Raw genomic sequence first — 26,716 nt, forward strand, 5'->3', positions numbered from 1 at the left:
ATGGAATGTACTCCATGTAATGGAGTGACGCACTATACAGCCGGTATACCGTAGTAGTGATGTAGCGTAATGTATATGAATGGAGTACATTCCTTGTGTACTCCATGTAGTAGAGTGATGCATCGTATGGCGGGTATGCCATATTGATGATAGGTTGTAGCGTGTGGAAAGGGAGTATGCATGGAGTTTACTCCACGAGGCAGCGACACTCCGTGTGACGTGTCGCAGAAATAAGGACAGTTGTGCAGTTGATGGGCGTAGAACATGGTGAGTTGTGTCGGGAACTGTCGAATAATGTCCCGAAGTAGTTGTGACGCGGCCTGTAGTCTGAGGTGACAAATGTCACTGTAATTGACTTACGGCTAGGAGTATGGGTGTAGTAGTAGAATAAGTGTAAGAGTACGCAGTGGAAGCATGATTGGGCAACATCACGAAGTGACGTGGTTATTGACAATCATGCTTATGATGGATAAAGAGTTAGCTTTGGATGACGTAACGGGAACGTGACGAGATGTCATGATGTGACATGAGTACGTGAGGAACCGTACTTGTGATAAGTAAGGAGTTGGCGTAGAAGTGACGTAACAGGATGTCGGGTGATGTGACAAGGTCGCGGTGTAGCTTGAGAGTAGTCTCGAGCTATATGACGTGACATAAGGCGTAATGGTGAATGGAGCCTTGTCATGTTAAGTGTTGGGATGAACTGTTGAAGGGACTGCTAGCATTAAGAGTCGTGCTGGCCGGGTTAAGAGAATGTTGGTATCAGAATATGGCCCTCATCCCTACGAGCAGGTGATCGACATGTTATATGTTGATCTTAGGTGATAAAGGGGTAAGGTACATGTGTAGTCTAGTGAGACACGTGTACTAGACAGATTCGCCATACGTAATGGGTAATCTGTCCACAGTAGAGTTGCGCGGTGATTAAGCCTTAGAATTGGCTTAGAGCCGTGTGGCTTGTATGGATGGGAATGAGGATTAGTATGGGCTAAGATGCATGAAGATAGTGACGAGTGTACTGTTTAAAGAAGGGATGCGTGACTTAGTTGGTCTGAGTCATGCGTCGGAATGTGGTTAATGAGAAGAATGAGACAGAGGTCTTAGTGTCTTAATCCTAAGGTGAATCATGGGTTCACTTTAGTGAATGAGCACTCGAGGCAAGACCTAAGTTGGAAGATGTGGTGACCGTAGTGGTCCCGAAGGTTTTAACGTAGTTAAGGGCACATAAGTGCACGGGATAGAAGGAGAGTGTTCCAAGTATAGCGTAGTTCTATTTATAGTTTAAGTTGCTTATGCATTAGATAGAGAATGACGTTAAGGTTATGTATGTATGTAGGTTGCCAGCTGACACACGGATGAATGGACTACATGGTATGAAAGTAGCATGGAGTCCAGGTAAGTATTACGTTCATGCCCTTCTGGAGTTTTCTAGAAATTACGAAAAGAAAAGGAAAAGCTTTTATCCTTAAGAAAATGCTTACGAAAGAAGATGCTATGCTTTCAAACGTATATGTACGTACGACCCTTCTGTGAAAGCCCCTTTTTACGCACCCAAAGTTATTACTTGTACGCATGCGAATGGATAACTATAAGATGTATCTATTGTACGTATTTTCAAAGAAAATGAACTGATGTAAATGCACGAAAGACGAGCTTGAGCCGACGCCTTCGTGGATCACACGGACCGACACTGTCGCGAGCACCGCGAGGTGATGCTCGCGGACGCCGCGAAGGCCGACGTCCAAGGTGATGCTTGCGGATGCCGCAAAAGGCAAAGTTTGAGCCGTGCTTTATGTTTTATGGACGGTACGAACCGATACTTTTGGGAACGCCGCGAGGTGATGCTTGTGGACGTCATGAAAGAGGACGTTCGAGCCCATGCTCACGAAACGATGTTTTCTCACGAAAAGAAATGTTTTCTCATGTTAAATGAAAGAAAGAATTGAATGAAAGCTCCAGCTCTTCAGAGCTGGCATGAACAAACGAATGAAAGAATGAATGAAAGCATGAAATATATGAAGACACGTAACGGCCACATGAATGGATGAAAGGGTACCAATGAATGGGCAGATTGCAATGCCGGGTAAGTAGTATTGGTAGTGCACCCAGTGCTGCCTCCTATGAAAAGGGATTTCCAACCTGTGGCCACGGGCGGAATCCAGGTCAAAGGGCCACTAACCCTAACACACGGGGCGTAACAGTGTGTACCGACCTATGAAAGTGAAAAGAAAGAATGTATGTATGTACGTATGTATGCATGCACCACTGCACTCTTGCAGAAATGAAGGCATTGATGGGTAAAACGTTTTACGAAAAGAAATGAAAACCCCGTCCAGTGACGTTTTCAAATGACGCACGCATGCACGCATGCATGTATGTATAGTATGTACGAATGATGAATGCATGAATGAAAACCTATGTTGTTATATTTTAACTACATGAAGTAATGCTTACGAGTTTTCGACTCATTTTAGTTTTTATACATGTCCCTCCCCCACAGGGAAGGAAATGAAGTACGCATTAGGACGGAGACGGGCCATGGGGAAGAGCACAGAAGTCTAGGCGTGAGACTTAAATGTAAGAGAGGCCTTTTTATTATTAAAATTGATGTTTTCCGCTGTAAACCTCTTTTATTGTAAAATCACATTTTTATTTTATAAACGTAGAGTCTTGCACCCTGGGAAGAAGCAAAAAGTTTTAAATCGGACGGTAATTCCCGTCGTCTTTTCTCAAAGTATTTTATAAAAAGACCCACCACAAGGACGGACGTTACACAAACTGCTCAACCCTTTACCATTTTTTTTTTATAAAAGTCAATAGACGGGAAAGGTCAGGAACAGCCGGGCCTCCCAGGTGTCCGAATAGGCGGGCAGGTCACTAGACTGCTTGGCCAACTTTCGTACACGCTTCGTGCGATCGAGCTTACCTCCCACTTACCTCACCAAGACGGGCTTTGCGCTCGCACTCCATGTGGTCGAGCCTACCTCCCGCTTACCTCGCCATAACCGACCAACTTTCATACATACTCCAAACGGTCAAGCCTACCTCCCGCTTATCTCGCCAGGACGTGTACAAGTCTTATGCATCTTACGCGGTTGAGCTCATCTCCCGCCTAATCTAGCTCTCGGGAATCTTTATCGCTTAACACAAGAAGAAGGAGTGACCAGGGCCAGCTCTTGAAATTTATTTCTCTATGAATAAAGGCGGATCAGTTCGATTACATATTTTACTTTTAAAAGATTCTCAAGGTCACAAACTGCCCTTAAGAATCGCGGGCAACTGTGAAGGGGTAAAATACACTAGGCCCAAATATAGTTTCTAAGGCCCAACCCATCAAGAGGGCTATCACTAGAAGACAAAATATGAGAGAATGAGAGGGGACAAGAAGGGACTAGGGGTGAGGGTGTCAAGAGGCATGGAGGTGTCAGGAGAAAGTGGGAAAGGGAGAGGGGGTCAAACACGCAAAGCAGACATCTCTCACTACTACCAAGGGGCACGCGAGCAGAGGGTCAGATAAAAGAGGCTGGGTGCCTACGGTTTCAGTGACTCTTGGACTTCTGACTTCTTTTTTACTCGGGGACTTTTCGATTCTTCTTTGACTGCTTCTTCAACTTGAGAGCTCCAGAAAGAACCACTTCTCCAGCAAATAGACCTGCATATTTCATTATACAGTGAGAAATGAGAGGCTATGAGAGACTGTAAAAAAGCTTATTTTAGTGGAATCTCCCTCCCCAAACCCCCGTGGGCGTAGGCCTAGTGCCAAACCACGTAAATATGTGTGTTCATCTCTTTTTGTTTCCTCTGCATTTAAATATTATTTATTGCCATCGATGTACATACCGACACCACACAACCGCACCGGACCTCTGACGAGGGCTCCAAGCAACACCGATCGAGGCTCAGCCCATCTCAACTCATCCCAGGAATGGATCTCTCTTCCCTTCCGAACTGTACATTTTTTGACGTTAACACAATGGATGCTTGGGAGGCCAAAACTATATACAACTTTGAGGAATATTTAAATGCCATCAAATATAATAAAGGTGTATTAGGATTTTTCAAAAATTCAAGGCCTTTTATTCCATTTTCTTCTATTTATAATTGGAGATTAATAATCAATGATATTATAATTTTATAGTATTTGTTATTCTCTTGTGAAAGACGTTCAGAAATCAAATTTTCATACTTTCAATGCATAAAAAAAGAACAAAAAAATCACGAATTAATTGATGTGTTGGGTTTAGCCACAATTGTGCCAAACCCAAAACCATGTCATAAAATTTGAAGTAGATGTTTTTGGGAGAATGCTTGGGCGCCTATCAAATGTGTCCACCAAATGTGCATACTAGTACAAATGATTTTTTTTTTATTTTTTTTATTCTTCTTTAAGCATTTTTTAAACATCCTTAACCATTAAGAAAAAATTAAAAAAAAAATGAGTGACCACATTTAGTGAGTATATTTGATAGTCATACTATCATTTTTTCTTTTTCTTTTTTATTCACTTAATATAAGTATTTAATACGAAATATTAGAATTTTCTTATTGGTATTGTTACTATCTAATGATGAGCATCAGATAGTAACAACTCCATATGCATAGAACAATCACCTCTAATATGCAAAAATGGAGTGAGCTCGTTATCATCAAGGTAAGTAAATAACTGTATATAGATAAATAAATAAACAAGGTAGTTATGTGTTACATTATAATTCTCTATTTATAACAAGAAATTAGTGATGTAAATACTTTGAGCCCTGCCTTTCTAACATGTAAATTTGATTGTTATTTCTTGGACACTCGTCTTATTCGTATTTGTCCTTTACAAATATGCATACTATTAACCATTCTTCCAAAACTATATATATATTCTTAAAAAAGCGTATCTCTTGCAGCTATTTCCATATGTGACCCCAATTAACACCTTGTCCCAAAATCATATAAATTGATTAGCATAAAAAGTATTGCTAGAAAGGGAGTCTTGACGGGCTAAAAGGCGCTTACTTTCGAGGGTTAACATGAGGTCATTATTCTGGTGTTTGGTTCTCATAAGCATGGTGGTGCTAAGAGCTACTGACGCAACTAATCTGAGTCGCTATATCTTTAATCCATGCAAGTTGCTCGTAGGCCCATACCCAGGTTGTCCTAAACAAGGGGGACCTCCGAAAGAAGCAAACCCCTACAATCGAGGTTGCAACAAGATTTTTCGTTGTCGCGATCTTGGCACCGGTACTTAATCAAGCCAACAAAATTAAATATTATGTTTGGCAATAGAAGATTTCAAATGCAAACATGTTTTAGCCCAAATATCTTTTTTCCTTTCCTTCAAGAAAGTTCCCCCCTAATTGTTAGTGGCACATGAAAGAGCATTAACTTTTGTATGGTGTTTGAAAGGGTATGGTTGAAAGGAGCAGTAATTTAGATGGAACAACAAGATATGTTTGAAAGGGTATTAGGCCCATGAACTTTATATTGTTTCAATGTTTTTCTTCCAAAAGAAAAAAAAATGAAAATAATAGTTTGGAAGGGAATGTAAACCATATGAAAGTTCAATAATATATCCTTCTCATGTGTGTCTATTTCTTATTCTTCTTTTTAATTTTATTTTCTACTTCGTATTAAGAAAATTAAAAAGAAGTATATGATTTTCCATGCAACGCATTATTTTTAACGTCTAAACACAAACAACGACCAGGCGAAAGGGACCATAACTATGGTCGTTAATTGCTTGCCAGAAATATGTCTGTTGTCAGTTGCAACTTGTAGGCATTGGATGAAAGATGCCTAAAAATTCAGAGTACATACCAAAGTTGAGAAAGAAATTATTCAGAAACAGTTTAAATATAGTTATTCTTTTTTTAAGTCGGTGTGTAAAACACACCATCCAAATAAAATTATGATATGTAAGAACTTTATGTGGTGACTATACACACTACCTTGAGAATTGAAGTTTTTGTCTATATATAATGAGAAGTAGAAGGTCTATAAATAAAATATAAGTGCTAATTTCAAGAGAAATCTTATACAAGTAAGTTCACAAATTAACGTGACTTAACGTGACACGTTATATATGCTTTACAATAAAAATAAATTTACATCTAACACATTACACTAAACCATGTCAAACTGTAAACTTCCTTGTATAAAATTTCTATATAAATCAAACATTTTTCTAAATAAAGAATTACATACTGATATATTTTTATATTGGACAATGCTAGGGTGCACACCAAATGTGCACCTTATATATGCACATAAGTGCAAATGGTTTTTTTTTTTTTTCTTTTAAGCATTTTTTAAACATCCTTAATCATTAATAAAAAAAATTACAAATTCACTAATAGCTACTTCTTTAACCACTAAAAAAATAAAATCTATGAGTGGACACATTTGAGAATCATACTAGCATTTTCCTTTTGATATTATATGTCGAGCTAATGAGATTTACTATCTATGATATTTCATCAATTTGTAAAATAATTTTTCCATAAAGGAAACATTTCTAGCTACAACATATTGGGCCTTTTACCACCATTTTTTTCTGGCGGATAATAACTTGCCACAAATAGCCGCTTTTATTCACAATGTTGAAGTCTCCAGAAACAGGACATGAACTTGTCAATAAAACTATTCAATTTTAGCAACATAATGTCCCCGCAAATAATTTTGACATTACAAATTGTTTTTCGGCACATTCTGTATTTGTTATGACGACATACAGTCGCCGCTACTATGATTCCCATTATATTGATGTCTACATCTTTTTGTGTCTAGTAAAAGTTGCCACTATAGCTGGTTTATATAAATAGCTTGCCGCATGCTTCCCTTTGGACTTTTCCCCTCCCTTCTCACTAGTCGAGCTCCAATTAGGTATATTTCCATTTTGGGCGAAACCCACAGTCGGCTAGCTGAGATTCCTACGTATCATATCAAGAATCATGGCTATCGTGATCTTGTTTTGAACTAGCACCCACTGAATTGTCTTCGACGGTGTACTGGTCGATTCACGGTAGTGTCGAGAGAATCTATCTCCCGCTGTCACTGCTCAGTCCTTCAATCCCCATCCCTTGACTGATTTTACAAAAATCAGCAGTTTTTGGTTGCCTTTAATGTGAGCTAGCAAGGGGAGTAGTTGGAAGCTACAACAAGGTAAAAATTAACCGTTTGTTATTTTCCATTGCCGCCCCTGTTTTGCTATATTTCATAGTTTGTCTCAGTTTTGTTAAGATGTATGATGCGGGGATAAGGCTAGCTATTTCTATTGTTGTGTCTAATGCAAATTAAAATTGCTAGGGCATCTTTATATATGTATGAGATCTCTACAGACAATAAATTTTGGGGACACAGTAGACTTTGAAGCTTTTAGGACTCTTTTATGAATTAGGGTTTAAATGCTTGATGACAACCAGCACCTTACACCACAATCTTCTATGTAAATGTATTCTTAAACATCATACGACTAAGTTCCTCACTCGCTATAATTTCACATGTTGCTTACCTTAATGAAAAAACCGATACTCCACTGCTTCCCTCCACCATGCACATTGATAAAGTTGTAACTTCTCTATCTTTGTAATATTCTGCAAGTTTCATACACCCAAGAGGTAATTTTTGAATGATAGATTTGACTATATATGTTTGCTAACTTGAAATCCCTAGCAATGGTTTGTTAGAGTGTTGCTCACTCAGCTGATAGCAATGACATTTGAACTATGTTATCTGTTAATGAGGAAACCAATTTAATAATGTTTATAGGCTCATACGTCTAGGTGGATCCTATTTGCTCCATTGCCATTTAAATTAACTCCATTCGATTTGCACTAATGAACTAAGACTTTTTATTTTATTCTATATTCAGAATTGTTGACGCATGCCGAAAATCTACCCGAACATATACCTGGGTATCGAAAAAATCATGCACACTCCTACCTAGCTATTTGCATTCCCAAGAAGGTAGATTAGCGTTCCAATTTACACTAATCTGGGGTTAGGTATCATTTTATATGAGACGTAGTTTAACGTCTCTATGTTAGAGATCACAACCATGCCTTCATGCTTTATGGAGTGTTTTGTGACTTGCTTTTTTTTTTTTCCCTAGTTTTACATTCTTATTCTTCCTTTATCAATGTTGAGACAAATTGATCTATCTTTTGAAATGTTCTAAAGGTTAACTTGTGATGTTGCAACATCTTTGGACCTGACCTTTAGCAGATTAATCCTAGGCTTTTTTTTTTTTTTTTTTATCACACTTGGTGTAATACTTGCCATACTTGCTTCGATATAAGGATGTATGTGACATGGTTCTGAATGTGGTCTTCCAAGTGTAGAAGTGTCAGGTTGTATCAATAACACATCCATTTTCCGTATTAGATGGGTACAACAAATTACCAAAACAATCTTGAAAATACTATGTACAATCTGATTATACATAGACAACGAAAAATCTTCATGGGCTTTTTATGAAGATCATAAACACAGAGTGTATGAAAGGATTTTTTTAATCTAATTGTTACAAAATGTTGTGAGTATATCTACATTACAGTCCAAATCGATTTGATGATGATGACAATTTCTACCCCACACCTTGACATGTAACGAATCTTGCAAACTAGAAAAAGGTTGAGTCTTAACAAACCTTAGTAGAAACAGAAAAATTAGATACTCCCTTTGTAAACTTTATGTCTAAGTGGTAAAATACCAAACAGCTTAGCAACAACAATCACTCTTCATGGATTGTGTTTTAAGTAAACCCTAAACCATTTTCCCTCCAAATACTAACTCTGTCAAGAGACTATTGTTTATATAATTCAACAAACCCTTATCAATTTTTAATTTAATCACAAGATTACCTACTGCAGGGTAAACAATTTCAGAATATGCAGTTGAACAATGGATCCTTCTTGCTAGACCCAAGCTTCTATTGTGCCTCATCGCTACCAAATCCAAGGATTCTAATCATCTAAACGGCTTGCTGTTTCTAATGTAGACTGCTTTGTAACTTGATAGGATGATGAACTGCGACCAAGGGAACATCAATTTAGACAAACCACAATCCAGTACCAACAATGCCCAAGCCTAGTTATATCACTAGTCACTCATTGTTTGTTCATTTCTCCCAAAAAAAATTAAGCTAAAGAACATCAAAAGAGCTTGAAAATGATATGATGCTATCAACTTTGGAAAACCATATAGCTGCTGACTCCATTTCCTTCCAGGATGAATATAAAAAATGTAAAATTTTGTTGTAGTCTTCTTTTTTCTTTATGCTCCTTGCATTTGCCTTGCTCATAACCGATTCTAACCGATTCTCCCCTTTGGGACCATAGACTCACCTCCTCTTACCCTACTATGCACATCGAGTGAGTTTGCAAATCACAATGTGAACTCAAAATAAACATCTTGCCTGAACCAATATGACCTGCAACTAATAGTCTCAAATGCTCATCACTATAGGGCAAAGCTGAGACTTAACCTTAAGGTGGTTGTTCAGTGTGAATGTCACATTATTCTTGTTACAACCAGTCGTTATTATTGTTCTTTTAGAGAGCAAATATCAGTTATTATCTCCGTAACTCAACTACATTAATCTACTGCATAATCAAGTATGTAATTCATTTGCAACTTATTACAATTGGCTCACTTAAGCAACTTACTCACTCAATTTTAACACTTGGTCATTATGCCTCCTAGTCTCACTTTGCACACACTATTTAACACTTGTGTGTAGGGGTCTATATCTTTCTTTGCGTATGTACAACCTTATGTTGGCATTTTATTTTTTTCCTTTTTGTGTTGCCTACTGTTTGTCTTGCTAATTTGCTTATTACACATGATGAATTAATTGAGACATGACTGATATGATTCAACACCAAATTCTATTGACGGTAGACAGGTCCAATGGACATGACCCTTAGAAGTAGTGGGCAGAGTTGTTGATTTAAAGCGTAATTGACTAAAAGACCATTATTGTGAGATCAGTCTTATAGGTTGTGAGCCTTTTTGCTATTACATGCATGTGTGACATGGTTGTGAAGGTTGATTTATAGTTTGGATTAATCTCATTTTTTTCATTTTTTTTAAATAAGTAGTAGTGAGGATTACTCTAAGGAACCAATGGTAATAAATCAATAAGCATTTCTTTGTTCAAACTTCTACCTGTTGTCCATGCTCCTCACAATTGTTTTGATATTTAGACCCAAACTCTCTGCTTCTGGTGGCCATTCTGATTCTTTGTTTCGTTTTTTGTTTTTTTATTTATTTTATTTTTCATTATTGTTTGTATTAAGTATTAAAGGTACATTCTTCTTTTCCCTAGTCAGTGCACTCCCACCTATATGCTTATGGAATTGCCATTCATGCTTATTTTTTCCCGAGTAAATGTTGCATATATTTTGAGCATTGATTTTTCCTCATGTATTGACATAGTAATCTATGGATATGGTTTGCAAATGCATATTTAATATAAATTTGAGAGTTACAACTTTTAGTCGGTTTCACTACGTTGCCATAACTTTTCATGATACATGTTTGATCGACCCTAAAATCATTCGACCAAGCATGTCCATTTCATGATGCTTACCCATGCATAATGGGTTTATGTGGGGCCTAAAGTAGTATAGCAATGCATTTCAACTACATTGTTTCTTCATAGAACATTTCCTCAACTTTTGCCATTATCTAAGTTGATCAAAAGTGTCCTATCCATTTTTAGTCTGCTCATTCCAATAGGTCTATATTATTTTACTATGCCGACAATACCAATCGTGTATTTGATTTACCAAGGTTTAAATTGATAAAGAATGGATGCACATTGAAGATAGATTGCGGTTCAATGTATATGCCAACGAAGTTAATCAATTCATATCCATGGCTCAAGCCAATTCCCCCGCGAGTGAGTCCATAAGGTGTCCTTGTTGAAGATGCCGTAATAATTTCTTCCATCCGATGAATGTCGTGAAATATCATCTATTCTTTAGGGGGATTGATACTAATTATACTCGATGGATATTCCATGGAGAAGATGACCACTTCAATGCCAGTCGTTCTCATACGAAGAGGATGATGGACCCGATTTCGGTGACTACATTGATGACGTAGATGAGATGTTAAATGACATTCGGGTGGGATCCTTTATGGATAGTACATCTAGGTTAAATTTTGGTGGTAGTGAAGGTGAAACTGCACAACACAACTCTGACGCTCCAACACACCATACATTTGAAAAATGTTTAAAGGATGCACGGCGTCCACTCTATCCATCATGTACAAACTACTCGAAGCTATCATTTATGGTAAAGTTGCTCTATATCAAGACAATTGAGGGTTGGAACGTGAAGCCCTTTAACATGGTGATACAACTGTTGAAATCCGCATTCTCGAATGCTCTCTTGCCTGAAGACTATAATGATGCTCATCGCTTAAAGCGTGGATTAGGATTTAGCTACATCATGATACATGTATACCCAAATGATTGTATCTTGTTCTAGAAAGCCAATGTCGACAGAGATGAGTATCCTAAATGTGGCGCATCTAGGTGGGTCTCAAGGATGGGTAAACAACGGGTACCTCATAAAGTAATGTGCTATTTTCCTTTGAAGAAAATGTTACAACGTCTTTATATGTCAAAGAAGATGGCACAAACCATGCGATGGCATAAAGAAGAACGTATCGATGATCCGAGTTGTATGCGACATCCTGTTGATTCTAGGGTTTGAAAAGCTTTTGATAACAAGCATGATTGGTTTGCTAATGATGCTCATAATGTGTGGCTTGGACTTGCAAGTGATGGGTTCAACCCATTCAAAAACATGAGCAAACCCTACAGTATATGGCCAGTAATACTTATTCCTTACAACTTGCCCCATTGGTCTTGCATGAAAGATCCATACTTTATGCGGACATGTCTAATACTTGGTCCTAAGTCACCAGAAAATGATATTGATGTCTTTCTCCCTCCTTTAGTTGATGAATTGAAAGAATTATGGGAAGATGGTATTGAGACATATGATGCATTCAGTTAACAGATTTTTCAATTACATGCATCAATACTTTGGACTATCAATGTCTTTCCTGCATATGCCCATCTTTTTGGGTGGAGCACAAAGGGGAAGTTGGTATGACCTATATGTAATGCAGAAACTGACTCTCTATGTGGTTGGTTTATGGGTGTAAACATTGTTATATGGGTCACCGTCGATGGTTGGTGCCGGACCACCCTTGGAGAAAGAAAAAACGTGCTTTTGACGGCAAAAAAGAACATCGTTCTCAACCAGCAAAACCAAAGCCCCAAGCTACACTGGAACAAATATGCATGGTCTCCAACGTGCAATTTGGTAAAGGTTCATGGAAGAGGAAACGGGCACCGCAAGAATTAAATTGGACAAAAAAAAGCATATTTTTTTTTATCTTCCGTACTAGCCATACTTGGAATTGAGACACAACCTAGACGTAATGCATATTGAGAAAAAAACATTTGTGATAGTGTATTAGGAACGTTGCTGAGTATTGATGGAAGGAGTAAGGACACCGTAAATAAGCATAGGGATTTGGCTAATCTCGGACAGGGAAAAGAATTACATTTACATCATGACAGTGATCGTTGATCAATGAGTCTGGCATGTTACACCCTAAATCGTAATGAGAGAATATCCTTTTGTGAGTGGTTGTCACAAGTTACATTTTCGGATGGTTTTGTCTTAAATATTGCTCAGTGTGTGAACATTAGTAAAGGCAAAATTATAGGGTTGAAAAGTCATGACTATCATATTTTCTTGCAATGGTTGCTTCTAGTCGTGATTGGTGGTTACCTATGGCCCGACATTGCCTGGCTTTGATCGAGTTAAGTACTTTTTTCAAAGAACTGTGTGCACGAACATTGACTTTTGAATCATTAAGGCGGCTTCAGGCAGATATTTCTATCATCCTCTGTAAACTTGAGATGATATCCCACCTATATTTTTTGATATTATGGTGCACCTCGCAATTGATTTACCAGACGAGACATTACTTGCAGAACCAATTCAATACAGGTGGATGTACCCTTTTGAGAGGTATCTGGGGAAGTTCAAGCATTATATCCAGAACAAAGCCCGTCTTGAGGGTTCAATTGCAGAAGCCTACGTTCATGTTGAGTGCTTGACATTTTGCTCAATGTATGTAAATGACATTGAGACCTGATATCACTGCATTGAAAGAAACTCAGACATTCCAGAGTCATCCAATAAAGGATTTTTCTCGGTATTTTCACAAAAGGTGTGTCCATTAGGGTCATCTAACACTCACATGCTGGAAAAAAAACTCTTTGCAAGGTCCCACTAGTATGTGCTTAATAATTGTGGCGAGATCGAGCATTACCTAGAGTAAGTCGTTAATCTTTGTAGTTAGTAAAGTACTTATCCAACCTATTTTCTAGTGCATAAAATAACACTCTGTTTTTTAGTGAGCATTATAACAAGATCAAAAGGGAAGGTACAACTAACATTGAGCTTCGACACCAGGCACAATTTCCCAAGTGGTTTAGGAAGCGCGTATGTATTTTTCTAACTTTGCAATTTTATGTACCTTTTTTGGATATGCACTGTGGCTGGTGGATTGTTGTGTGATTATTAAATTCCACTACGAGTAAAGGTTCAAATTAACCATTCCTTCCTAATTGTAGTTGTTCTTGAATTACCTATTAGATTCAAGAGATGCGTATGCGGAATCCAGCCGGTGTTACGGATGAAATATATGCACTCGCATGTGGTCCCGACAAGTGGTTTGGATCGTATGCTGGGTGTATAATAAATGGAATTAGGTTTCATACAAATGATCGAGCGGTACATCATCAAATGCAAAACAGCGGTGCTGTTGTCCGTGGAGAACATCAATCAAAGTAAGTTGACTTCTATGGGGTGTTGAATGATATTTTAGAATTATGTTATATGGGTTGGCGTAAGGTGTATTTGTTTCAATGTGATTAGTGGGACATTGGTGATAGGAAAAGAGGGATATGCATTGGCGACCGCTTGACGAGTCTGAGTACTTCAAGAACATGGTACAAAGATGAGTCTTTTGCCCTTACATGCCAAGCTCAACAGGTGTTTTATCTAAAAGTATTAGTGTGGCCGGTAGTTGGTATGTGGTTCATAAGATAACTAATTGGAATGTATACAACATTCTTTTGGTTTAGTCAATTGAGGGTGATGATCATGCAGAATCCATTGATAGTGATGGTTATCAGGAAGATCAGACCAATACCAAAAGCATGTCGTATGTTAATGTCAGTGACCCAGACTTGATGAATCCATTGCATAGAATAGATGAAGAACCCTTGCTGATTGACCCTTTGACCATATTAGAACATCAAACATCTGAATGAACTAACCAAGAGGCCGAGCTCGAGGATGATGGTTGTGATGATGACTTGGGAATTGACAATGCAGATGCCAATAATGGTGGCAGCGAGGAAGACCCTTATCTTGACGATGATACTACCTAAGATTCAAGTGATGGTATGGGCAAGAACCCTACGTTCATGTTTCTATTTTCCATTTCAATGGTTGTTGACTTGTTTAATGTACCGACCGTAGAACACGAGACTATGAGAATAATAACACTATGTTATTCATCTTGATTTATGTCATGTGTTCAGCAAAAACATTGATACTTCTATCATCCATTTGCTTATATATCCACCCATTCTAAAAATACAAAAATCCTAATCTTCCCGTGGTGGCTCTAGCTGGGGGTGATGGGTTTATAGGAGATTGTATTTTTTTTTACAGGCACATTTTTTATATTAGGGATAGCTTGTATGTTTTTTAATAACATTGTAGCATTTATAGTTTGTAACAAATATTTAAAGGTGTTAACAACTATTACCACAAATATATGTACTTTCCTAACTCTACCTAAGAGGCAGTACAGTACTGGTTAAGCTGACCACCCCACAGCTAGTTCTCATCACACAAAAGACGCAGAAACCAGTCACTTTGATCACATAAAAGTGAGTGTGAGATTGAACTTTCTGTGGGAACGAGACTGAAGAAATTAGCAAGTTGACATGCAAAAGATATCCCAGAAATTTGACTAGTGTTGCAAACAGATTTGCAGCGTGTGCTCAAGCAAGGATCCAGGATCACACTACACCGAACACACATCGAGGAGCCTAGGGTTTGCCATTTCTCTCTCTGCTCTCACTCTCATCAATCCTTTTTCTAATATATACTAATACTAATAGTCTAATATAGACTATAGTTATACTAATATAGTTATATTAAATCACTATAATTAATAGTCTAATGCTAATATATAGCTATACTAATAGTCGAATACTAATACTATTATATAGTTATACTAATACTAATACTATTATATAGTTATACTAATACTAATACTGTTATATAGTTATACTAATCACTATAACTAATACTAATATATAGCTATACTAATAGTCTAATACTAATACTATTATATAGTTTATACTAATAGTTATAACCAAATCACTATAATTATACATATTTAGTATCAATATATTATTATATTCTTTAATGTATAACTATATGTTGTAGTAACACTATAATAGTATAATATATAGTACTAGTATAATATATCATATATGTATGATAGTATAGTTACTATTTTAATTTTGATAAATACATTAGTGTGTTACACTTTATGTTATACTCATATTAAACTATATAATACTTATATTATTATTATACTTATATTATAGTATATAGCATAATATATGTTATATTATATATTATTCTTATATTAGTATATAGTATATTAGTACATAGTATATAGGATATTTTATCACATATTATACTATATAATATAATATATAGTTATATTAGTAAATAGTTGCCAGCGGGCTTGAAAGCCCAGCAGCCCGAGGCCCCTAAACAATACATAGTTGCAGATTTTTATTTTTATTTTTCAGTTTTTGTAGTAGTTATATTTATAAGTTTATAGCAGATATTTTTTAGCAAATCAGATTTTTGAAAAGGAGTTTTTAGTAAATCAGATTTAAGTAAATCAGATTTTTTTTATAAAAGCAGATTTTTTTTAGTAAAGTAGATTTTTGTAATAGTAATAGATTTTGCAAAGTTGAGTCCTTAGAGGTTGAGCTTGACTTAACTCGTGTGCAACATCAGTTCTATGTCTACAGTGACAAACCATTAGTGTCAGGTTTATAAAAGGGATTGGTGATTTGTTGTGGCAGTTTGTAATTAAAGGGATATGTCCATGTTGTTAGTTTGCTTCCAAAACATCTTGAATGCCTTACAATGCTAGAACTTACTCTAATGTCCACGTGGGTTTTCATATTTTACTTTTATTTGCACGCTTTACCTATAGTAGATGATCCAAGATTGATATACATTTTACGCAGTCACCATAGCATTTTATTTATGCATCTTCGCAATCTCAACTCAGTTGTTGATTAATACACTGCAATTGGTCATGATGGCAGTGGAAGAAAATAACAACTTGCTTATCTACTTATTATTTAGTAGGACAACCAACTATTTATATTGACAATGATGAGATGAGTTAGAGGAAGACTCTCTGGACAAGGTGGACACGGTGGGCATATTTCAGCTTTAACTGTCACAAGGTTTCATCATAGGCGTCCACTATTACGTGATGTAGGAGATACAGAACATAACACAACATCAGAAGATTCAACTCAACCACCAAATGTGGGTGTAGAGGAGGCCAGGGAAGAAGCTAATGAGGCGCATAGAGCTATTACTAATGGGAGTAAGCTGAAAATTGACCCTTATACCCCTTCGTAATGTTTATTCCACTTATTCATTTGGTTGATATGAAGCTAATAGAGTTAATGATATATGGACGCAGATTCAACATATATGCCTAATCGAAAATGTGGTCGGGGACCAGCAAAAGACTCGCCATTTGAACGCCTTCGTAAAATTGGTAAGATACCTTTAAATATTAAGGATGGACAAATAGGCCCATCATGGAAGAATTACAACATATTTTTTGGACGAGTGACAACAATTGTGAGACTTCATGCAAACATGCAACATGCTAGTTGGAAAATAGTGCCCAAAGACGAGAAAGATGAACTCATCGACCGTGTTCGGTTAAGGCATGTTTATAATACGGACTTTGTCAGAAACCTTTTTACTAAATTTCAATAAGGAATATTAAAATAAATGCATACATAACTGTTTACACTCCTTTTTCATAGGCCGACTTTATATTGGATTGGGACACAAAGTTCTCATCGTGTGTGACAAACGCAGTTGCCTGAAAATACAGTGCATTACATGTTACCTATTACACAAGCAATACTTGGGGTATGGAATGCACGAAGCGGCACTTTTCAGTGGGACGACCTAGGTGGAGAAGTCCATATGGGAACACTTATGTGCAATGTGATCAAGTGAAGGTTTCAAGATAAATGTACAAATCTTTAAGTTTTTTTTTTTTACAAGTTAAATAATATTGCTGAATGGTTATTACTAGTGCAGGAAGGATCAATTTATATGATGACTCATTAATGTTTGCATATGTTAAATCACAGAAAATGTCAAAGAGAAATAGAAAAAATATGATGAAACAACGAGTCAACCATACTGGTGGCAGAAAGCCCTTCGTTAGGATTATGGAGGAAATGGTAAGATGTAGTTGGTGACATGTCAAACATGGTCTGCTGAGTTATTTCTTGTGTTTATAGTTTGGAGTGCCTAACAAATTGTTTCGATGATAAAGAATGAACAAAGCCTGAATCTGATAGCTTTTTATAAAGAGGTGCATTGGTCAAAAAAGAAAGGTAGATTTATCAACACAGCAGAAAACAACTACATAAGTCCTTTTTTTTTTTTATGTTTAATGAAATAAATCTTCTTAAATAGGGAATTTCAATGATATTCATGCTTATCTATGGATGCAAAATCTTATGTTTGAGCGGTTGGATGAGACCAAGGTGGATGCAGGGAACATTGATGAAGCTAGTAATGCAATGTTCAAGGAGGTTTTAGGACAACGATTAGGTTATGCAACAGGACTAGGCCACGATGTTATACCTGAACCATCTCTTTCATTGCGCAACAATAGGGATTATCAACGCATTATGGAAAAGAACGAGAAGAACAAGAATGACACAACATTGTACAAGAACCAGTTAGAGGCATTGAGAGCTGATTTACAAAAATTCGAGAACTAATTTAAGGACTATGAGAAATTGATGAATACTCGCATGACTGATCTGGAGTGTCAAAGGGAGTCTCATCAAGAGACTCACATTGATGCTGAGGCATCTATATCACATGAAATCACCCCTGCTTTTGATTTTTTGGAAGGATTTTTTAAGGATTTTTTGAAGCTTGAGCAGCCCGTTGATGGGGATGATGGTATTCAAAAAACTTTTGTTGAGCAACTTAAGATGTGGCTTGGTTGGAAGTGTTAGGAAGATCATACAACACATGCACATTGAGAGGTACAAGCTGGGTTCGTGTATGCAGTTATATTTCCTATATTATTTGCTTTATGTCCTACCATATATGTACATGTATTTGAATGCGAATTATGTGACACTTGCTAGATTGGTTGTTGGAGATGAACTGATAAAGTAGAGACTGCATTTTAGATTATTTGCATTGGATACATACATAGGAATCATTAAATGATCCAGAAACTAAGTGGTAAGGCCTGGAATTGTTTATTAGTGATGAGATACCTCTACTTAAGGTTGTCAGGTGATCTGCTAGTGTGGAACTTTTGCTGATAAAATCTCCAGTAATGGTTGATGTTTTCTTATTACTTGCTTTTGCAGGTCTGTAGCTGGTAGCAAGGGGACTGGATGGGACTAGTGCTAAAGACACAATGCTGCCAGCTGAGACAAACAAGTCCATTAGAGGAGGTGCCTTTTTTAGCTTCCACCACAGCTACGTTTGACCAGTAAAGCAGACTATCCATCATGCAGTTCTATTGAATCTAAATGTATGAATTGCCTATGCAAGTTGCCATATAATTGGAACTTATAGGTGTGCGATGTGCAACTTTATTTAGGCTACTTGTGAAGTTGAACTTTTATGTGGACCTAGTTTTTTTTTATCACGGAAGTAATATTGCTATTAGATGTGTATATATGTTGCTGTTGTGTCTTGTTTGGAGTTGGTAGAGTTTTAATCACATTTGTGTACTTGATGATGGCATTAATGCAGCAGTGTTAAATTGCAAAGTATATCAGATTGCTTGTGAATATTATTTCTGATGTTTAATGATGGCAGATGTCATATGGATTATTATAGCAATGGCAAAAGATTGGACAAGTGTCAGGTTACCAAAATATTATTGATGGCCTCATTTCGTTAAAGGTAGCAAATATATGGGCATTAAAGGTGACTAATATGTAATTAGAAATAATATTGTTGAGGATAATGCAACCCAACAATCTATGTATATGAGTTAGCTGGAGTGTTCTATTTCCTGCAATGCTGCCAAGTGCATAATAAGATGACTCATTATTGGCGAACTTACAAGATAGTAATGCCATCCATGGATGTATAAAACTAGATATATTATGATCTATATGGTAGTAAAATCTCTTTTGCTACGCCATCTAATTATGCAAAATAAACATCATTTGGCTTAAACACAAGTTTTTTCTTATGAAGACGTTTTGTGGCAATTGAATCTTAGCGGCAGTAATTGATCTTCTATGAAATATGTAATGTATCCTGAACTACCAATACCATCTAATTGTGCGGAAATTGATCTTTATCGGCAACAAATAATCGACAATACCTCTAGATTTACAACGAACATTGTAATCGGTAAAGCACAACACTAATGATATTAATTAACCGCAAATTCAATTTCATGAGAAAACTAAATTTTCAATAAAAGCATTTCAACCATTCATTTTGCCGGTATATATATTTTTTTCCAAGATGTCTAATTGTGGTAATTGAGTTTCGGCAGGGGAATTATTTCGTTGATACCAGATCATTTACCACGATGTCATTCATCGGTAACTACATGTTTTGAGGGTGTCCATTTGCAAGAGATGACTTTTTAATGGCAGAACAAGCAGCCACTATAACCTATTGCGGCATTTCGTAATTGTCGTCTGGAGGTAATAGCGAGAAGCCAAAGTGATGCAAAACATCTCTTGTGGCAACATAGCAGTGTGGGCACAAGGCATCTGGGGCGCATTTCGCCAATTTGATACCAAAGTTGGCCTTTCTTTTTCTACAAACCTGCGACCGTGGTGTTTTGCCAGAATTGATATTTCACGGCAATATTTTAGGCTTATTGCGGCCAAATGTATCATGGTAATTGGCCAGTTTTGTTATAGTGGTCGTAGCACTTGAAAACATGTAAGACCCATAAACTTAAATATTGGCACAAAAATTATATTAATAATTATTTTAATTATATTCATTTCATTGGTTATAACATTCGAATGTTGTGTAATAGGTAGTCAGATTTCATATATTTAAAAAAGGATTATGGTTGTTGGCCACAATAGATAGCGATTCCGATTGCTGGAATTGTGCCATTACTAACTATTGCTAGCCTTGGATTCTTGTTAATTATAATTATTTCAGTCGCATCCCGAGATACAAACTAAGCGATGATAAGAAATGACATGAAAATTAATTAGAGTTAGTCGTTATTTTAGGTCGAAACTTTTAACTTTCTATTTTAGGGCTTTAATAATAATAACAATCATCCTATGTCTTCTATTTTATTTTAAGTTATAACAACTCCATATGCATATAATAGTCATCTTTAATATGCAAAAATGGAGCGTGAGCTCGTTATCATCAAGGTAAGTAAATAACTATATATAATAGATAAATAAATAAAGAATGCAGTTATGTGTTATGTTACAATTCTCTCTTTATAACCGAAACTTAATGATTGAGATACTTTAAGCCCCACCTTTCTAACATGTAAATTTGATTGTTATTTTTTGGACACTCGTCTTATTCCTATTTGTCCTCTACAAATATGCATTCTAATAACCATTCTTCCAAAATCAATTTTTTTCCAAAAAGAGGATATCTCTTGCTGCCATTTTTAGATGTGACCCCAATACCTTGTCTCAAAATCATATAAATTGATCAGCATAAAAAAATATTGCAAGAAAGGGAGTCTTGACAAGCTAAAAAGGACTTATTTTAGAGCGTTAACATGAGGCCATGGTTCTGGTGTTTGGTTCTCATAAGCATGGTGGTGCTAAGGGCTACTGATGCGACTAATCTAAGTCGCGATATATTTCATATGTGCAAGCTGTCCAAAGTCCCGCCCCCAGGTTGTCCTAAAAAAGGGGGTCCTCCAGGCCCTACGAAAGAAGCAAAACCCCACAATCACGGTTGCAACAAGACTTTTCGTTGCCGCGGCTGACATAGGACCAGTACTTAATCAAGCCAACAAAATTAATATTATGTTTGGCAATAGAAGATTTCCAATGCAAACATGTTTTAACCCAATTATCTTTTTCCCTTTCCTTCAAGAAAATCCCCCCCTAATTGTTAGTGGGACATGAAGGAGCATTATGTTTTGTATGGTGTTTGAAAGGGTATGTTCGAAAGGAGCAGTAACTTAAGTGGAACAAGAAGGTATTTTTGAAAGGACATTAGCTAGGCCCATGAACTTTATGTTGTTTCAATGTTTTTCTTCCAAATGAAAATAATAGTTTGGAAGGGAATGTAAGCCATATGAAAGTTCAATAATATATCCTTCTCATGTGTGTCTATTTCTTATTCTTCTTTTTAATTTCATTTTCTACTTCGTATTAAGAAAATTAAAATCCAGTCTATGCTTCTCCATGCAACCTGTTCTTTTTAATGTATAAACACAAACAACGACCATGCTAAAGGGACCAGAAGTCCAGAACTATGGCCGTTAATTGCCCGCCAGAAATATGGTTGTTGCCAGTTTCAACTTGCAGGCATTGGATGAAAAATACCTAAACCTACAGAGTACATAACAAAGTTGAGAAATAAATTGTTCAGAAACAGTTTAAATATAGTTATTCTATTCGGTGCGTAAAACACATCATTTATATGATTTAAATGATAGGATTTGATTTATTAAGTTTAGATTTTAAAATTTATAATTCAAATCAAATTATGACATGTAAGTACTTTATCCAGTACACTCTACACACTAACTTGAGAATAGAAATTTTCGTCTAAATATAATGAGAAGTAGAAGGTCTATAAATAAAATAGAAGTGCTAATTTCTACAAAAATTTATATAAGTAAGTTCACAATTTAACGCAACTTAACGTGACACACTATATATAGACATTTTACAATAAAATTAACTTTACACATCTGACAGATTACACTAAATCACGTCAGATTGTAAATTTCCTTATATAAAATTTGTATATAAATCAAACATTTTTTCTAAATAAAGAATTTACACCCTGATATATTTTGATATTATATGTCGGATCTAATGAGATTTACTATCTAACATATAGTATCAAATTACTTCAGTTTATAAAATAATATTTTCAAAAGGAAATATTTCTCATGTGGATTTCTTGTGTATACCTCCAAGTATTCTACGTACAACCGAGGTGGGGAACAACAGGGAATCGGCATGCCACATTAGTTGATTTATTAAAAAAAATAAAAGTAAATGGACTCAAACAACACGACGACTTGAACTGATGAGGAAAAGCAGAGATTTTTGGTCGTGGGGTTGTCTTCAAGGAGGAGAGAAAGTAGAGATTTGGGTCTTTGGTCGTCTTCGTGGGAGGAGAAAAAGCTGAGGCTTTAGATCTAACCCACTCTGTGCTTGTCGACTACAATACTCTAACCCACTCGAAAAGCAGTTCGTGTTCCTGGGTCGTTGAAGTGGAGCTTCGGATCTAACCCACACTGTACTTTCTTTTTTTTTGTGAGAATAAGCAATAGCATAAAATAATTTATTTGCCTTTGAGTTTTTATAAACTGACCGTCAATGGCTTCTAATTTCTTAATCTCAACTCATGAGTGAGAATTCTTACAAATTGGCCGCCAAAGCTGGGCTCCAATTCTACAAACCATATCTGTAACTACGATGTTAATTGCCTCCTACTTTGGGAAGGGGGTGGATTTTGTTTCATTTGCATTGATGTATCAAAGCTTTGAAAATAACTTTGACGTGACCAAACCTTTCATCTTATTTCCAGCAACTTTTCCCGCACTACTTTTAGCCTAGTTTGCGTCACAAGAGCCCTCTCCACCCCCTAATCTCATAGTAGTGAGCTCCCCTTTCAAAGCATTTATATCCTTAGCTGTTGGCACGACATCCCATTCCTCCTCCGTGCTGATTGTTGTAGACCTTGAACTGCCATGAGAGCCAGCAGGGAGTAGGGCCTGACCGAACAAGGAAGCTCAGGTGTGCTGTTTCCAGCAAATGTGGTAGCTCTAAGCTACTCGAAGAAAAGGACCTGCACTATTTCACGACAATATTTTAGGCTTATTGCGGCCGAATGTATTGTGAATTTGTGGTAATTTGCCAGTTTTGTTGTAGTGGCCGTAGCACTTGAAAACTTGCAAGACCCATAACCTTAAGTATTGGCACAAAACTTATATTAATGATTATTTTAATTATATTCATTTCATTAGTTATAGCATCCTAATGTTGTGTAATAGGTAGTTAGATTTCATATATTTAAAAAATGATATGGTTGTTGCCTGCCATAGATAGCCAGATTTCGATTGTTGGAATTCTGCCAATACTAGCCATTGCGAGCCTTGGATTCTTGTTAATTATAATTAATCTAGTCGTATCCCGAGATATGAACTAAGCGATGATAAGAAATGATATGAAAATTAATTAGAGTTGATAGTTTTTCTAAGTTGAAACGTCCTATTTTAGGACTTTAATAATAATAATAATTCTATGTCTTATATTCTATTTTAAAAATTGTAAAATCATTATGCGTAACCTGTGGTTGGAGTTTTACATCACATCCTAATTAGAGGAGTGCTCCCCTCACAAAGGGAGATAACTGAATGACTTTAACTAAACAATTAGAAAAATATTCTTAATCATCTTTTTAACCATATCCTATTAGCATCTCCTAATGCAATATCAAGCGATGAAAATCAAAATATGATAGTTATTTAGAGAGCACATATATGAATGGTTTTTATTAGGTGATAATTTGGAGATTATATTTTATTTTGATAAACAATGGATGCTTTGGGGGCCAAAACTATATACAACTTAGAGGAATTTTTAAATGCCATCAAATATAGTAAAGAAGTATTGGGGTTTCTCAAAAATAGATATAGGGCCTTTTATTACATTTTCTTCTATTTCTAGATGGAGATTAATAATCAATAATATTATAATTTTATAGTATTTGTTATTCTCTCTCGTGAAAGACGTTTAGAAGTCAAATTTTCATACTTACAACGCATATAAAAAGAAGAAGAAAAACACGAATGAACGATTGGTTGGGTTTAGCCACAATTGTGCCAAACCAAAAACCATATCATAAAATTCGAAGTTAATGTTTTTGGGACAATGCTTGGGTGGCTATCAAATGTGTCTACCAAATGTGGATACTAGTACAAATGAGTTTTTTTATTTAATTTTTTACTTTTCTTTAAACATTTTTTAAACATCCTTAATCATTAAAAAAAATATAAGTTCACTAACAGTTACTTCCTTAATCATTAAGAAAAAATAAAATAAAATAAAATATATGAATATATGAGTGGCAGCATTTAGTGGGTATATTTGGCAGTCATATTTTCATTTTTCATTTTTTTTTATATTTACTTAATATAATTCTCTAATACGAAAGATTAGAATTTGCGCATTGGTATTGTTACTATATATCTGATGATCATCAGATAGTAACAACTCCATATGCATACAATCATCTCTAATATGCAAAAATGGAGTGTGAGCTCGTTGTCATCAAGGTAACTAAATAAATGAATAAACAAGGTAGTTATATGTTATGTTATAATTCTCTATTTATAACCAAAAATTAATGATGGAGAAACTTTAAGCCCCGCCTTTCTATAATGTAAATTTGTTTGTTATTTCGTGGACACTCGTCTTATTCGTATTTGTCCTCTACAAATATGCATACTAATAACCATTCTTCCAAACCTAATTTTTTTCAAAAAAAAAAAAAAGGATATCTCTTGCTGCCATTTTCAGATGTGACCACCAAAGTGTAGCACTAGAAAACCTGTAAGACCCATAAACTTAATGTTGGCACAAAAATTATATTAATAATTATTTTAATTATATTCATTTCATTAGTTAGAGCATTTGAATGTTGTGTAATAGGTAGTCAAATTTCATACATTTTAAAAATGATTATGGTTGTTGGCCGCCATAGATAGCCAGATTCTAATTGTTTGAATTGTGCCACTACTAACCATTGCAAGCCTTGGATTCTTGTTAATTATAATTATTCTAGTCGCATCCCGAGATACGAACTAAGCGATGATAAGAAATGATATGAAAATTAATTAGAGTCGGTAGTTTTTTTAGGTCGAAACTTTTAACTTTCTATTTTAGGGCTTTAATAATAATAATAATCCTATGTCTTGTATTTTATTTTAAGTTATAACAACCCCATATGCATATAACAATCATCTTTAATATGCAGAAATGGAGTGTGAGCCCGTTATCATCAAGGTAAGTAAATAACTATATATAGATAAATAAATAAAGAAGGTAGTTATGTGTTATGTTATAATTCTCTATTTATAACCGAAAATTAATGATGTAGATAATTTAAGCCCCGCCTTTCCATCATGTAAATTTGATTGTTATTTCTTGGACACTCGACTTATTCCTATTTGTCCTTTACAAATATGTATACTAATAACCATTCTTCCAAAACCAATTTTTTCCAAAAAGAGGATATCTCTTGCTGCCATTTTTAGATGTGGCCCCCAATACCTTGTCTCAAAATCGTATAAATTGATCAGCATAGAAAGTCTAGCAAGAAACGGAGCCCTGACAAGCTAAAAAGGACTTATTTTAGAGGGTTAACATGAGGTTATGGTTCTGGTGTTTGGTTCTCATAAGCATGGTGGTGCTACGGGCTACTGATTCGACTGCACTAAGTCGCGATATCTTTAATAACTGCAAGTGGTCCAAAGTCCCACCCCCAGGTTGTCCTAAAACAGGGGTCCCTCTGAGACCTCCAGGCCCTCCGAAAGAAGCAAATCCCCACACTCACGTTTGCAACAAGACTCTTCATTGTCGCGGCTAACATAGGACCGGTACTTAATCAAGCCAACAAAATTAATACTATGTTTGGCAATAGAAGATTTCCAATGCAAACATGTTTTAACCCAAATATCTTTTTCCCTTTCCTTAAAGAAAATCTCCCCCTAATTGTTAGTGGCACATGAAGGAGCATTATGTTTTGTATGGTGTTTGAAAGGGTATGTTCGAAAGGAGCAGTAACTTAAGTGGAACAAGAAGGTATTTTTGAAAAGACATTATCTAGGCCCACGAACTTTATGTTGTTTCAATGTTTTTCTTCCAAATGAAAATAATAGTTTGGAAGGGAATGTAAGCCATATGAAAGTTCAATAATATATCCTTCTCATGTGTGTCTATTTCTTATTCTTCTTTTTAATTTCATTTTCTACTTCGTATTAAGAAAATTAAAATCCGGTCTATGCTTCTCCATGCAACCTGTTCTTTTTAATGTATAAACACAAACAACGACCATGCCAAAGGGACCAGAGGTCTAGAACTATGGCC

At 35.9% G+C, this 26,716-nt stretch overlaps 2 long non-coding RNA genes across 2 annotated transcripts; one reads left to right on the plus strand and one right to left on the minus strand.

Annotated features, from left to right (window-relative positions):
* Positions 1-3,331: 3,331 nt before the first annotated feature.
* Positions 3,332-23,976, minus strand: LOC121241694. The gene is made up of 5 exons (XR_005935754.1): positions 23,967-23,976; positions 15,479-15,485; positions 13,282-13,296; positions 6,971-6,982; positions 3,332-3,483 (listed from the first exon to the last, which is right to left on the minus strand). It is a non-coding gene; the product is annotated as an uncharacterized LOC121241694 (long non-coding RNA).
* On the plus strand, positions 21,113-26,496 carry LOC121241695. The gene is made up of 2 exons (XR_005935755.1): positions 21,113-21,277; positions 26,116-26,496. It is a non-coding gene; the product is annotated as an uncharacterized LOC121241695 (long non-coding RNA).
* The last annotated feature ends 220 nt before the right edge of the window (positions 26,497-26,716 follow it).

Source organism: Juglans microcarpa x Juglans regia, chromosome 7S, assembly GCF_004785595.1.
Source record: "Juglans microcarpa x Juglans regia isolate MS1-56 chromosome 7S, Jm3101_v1.0, whole genome shotgun sequence".
Lineage (NCBI taxonomy): Eukaryota > Viridiplantae > Streptophyta > Magnoliopsida > Fagales > Juglandaceae > Juglans > Juglans microcarpa x Juglans regia.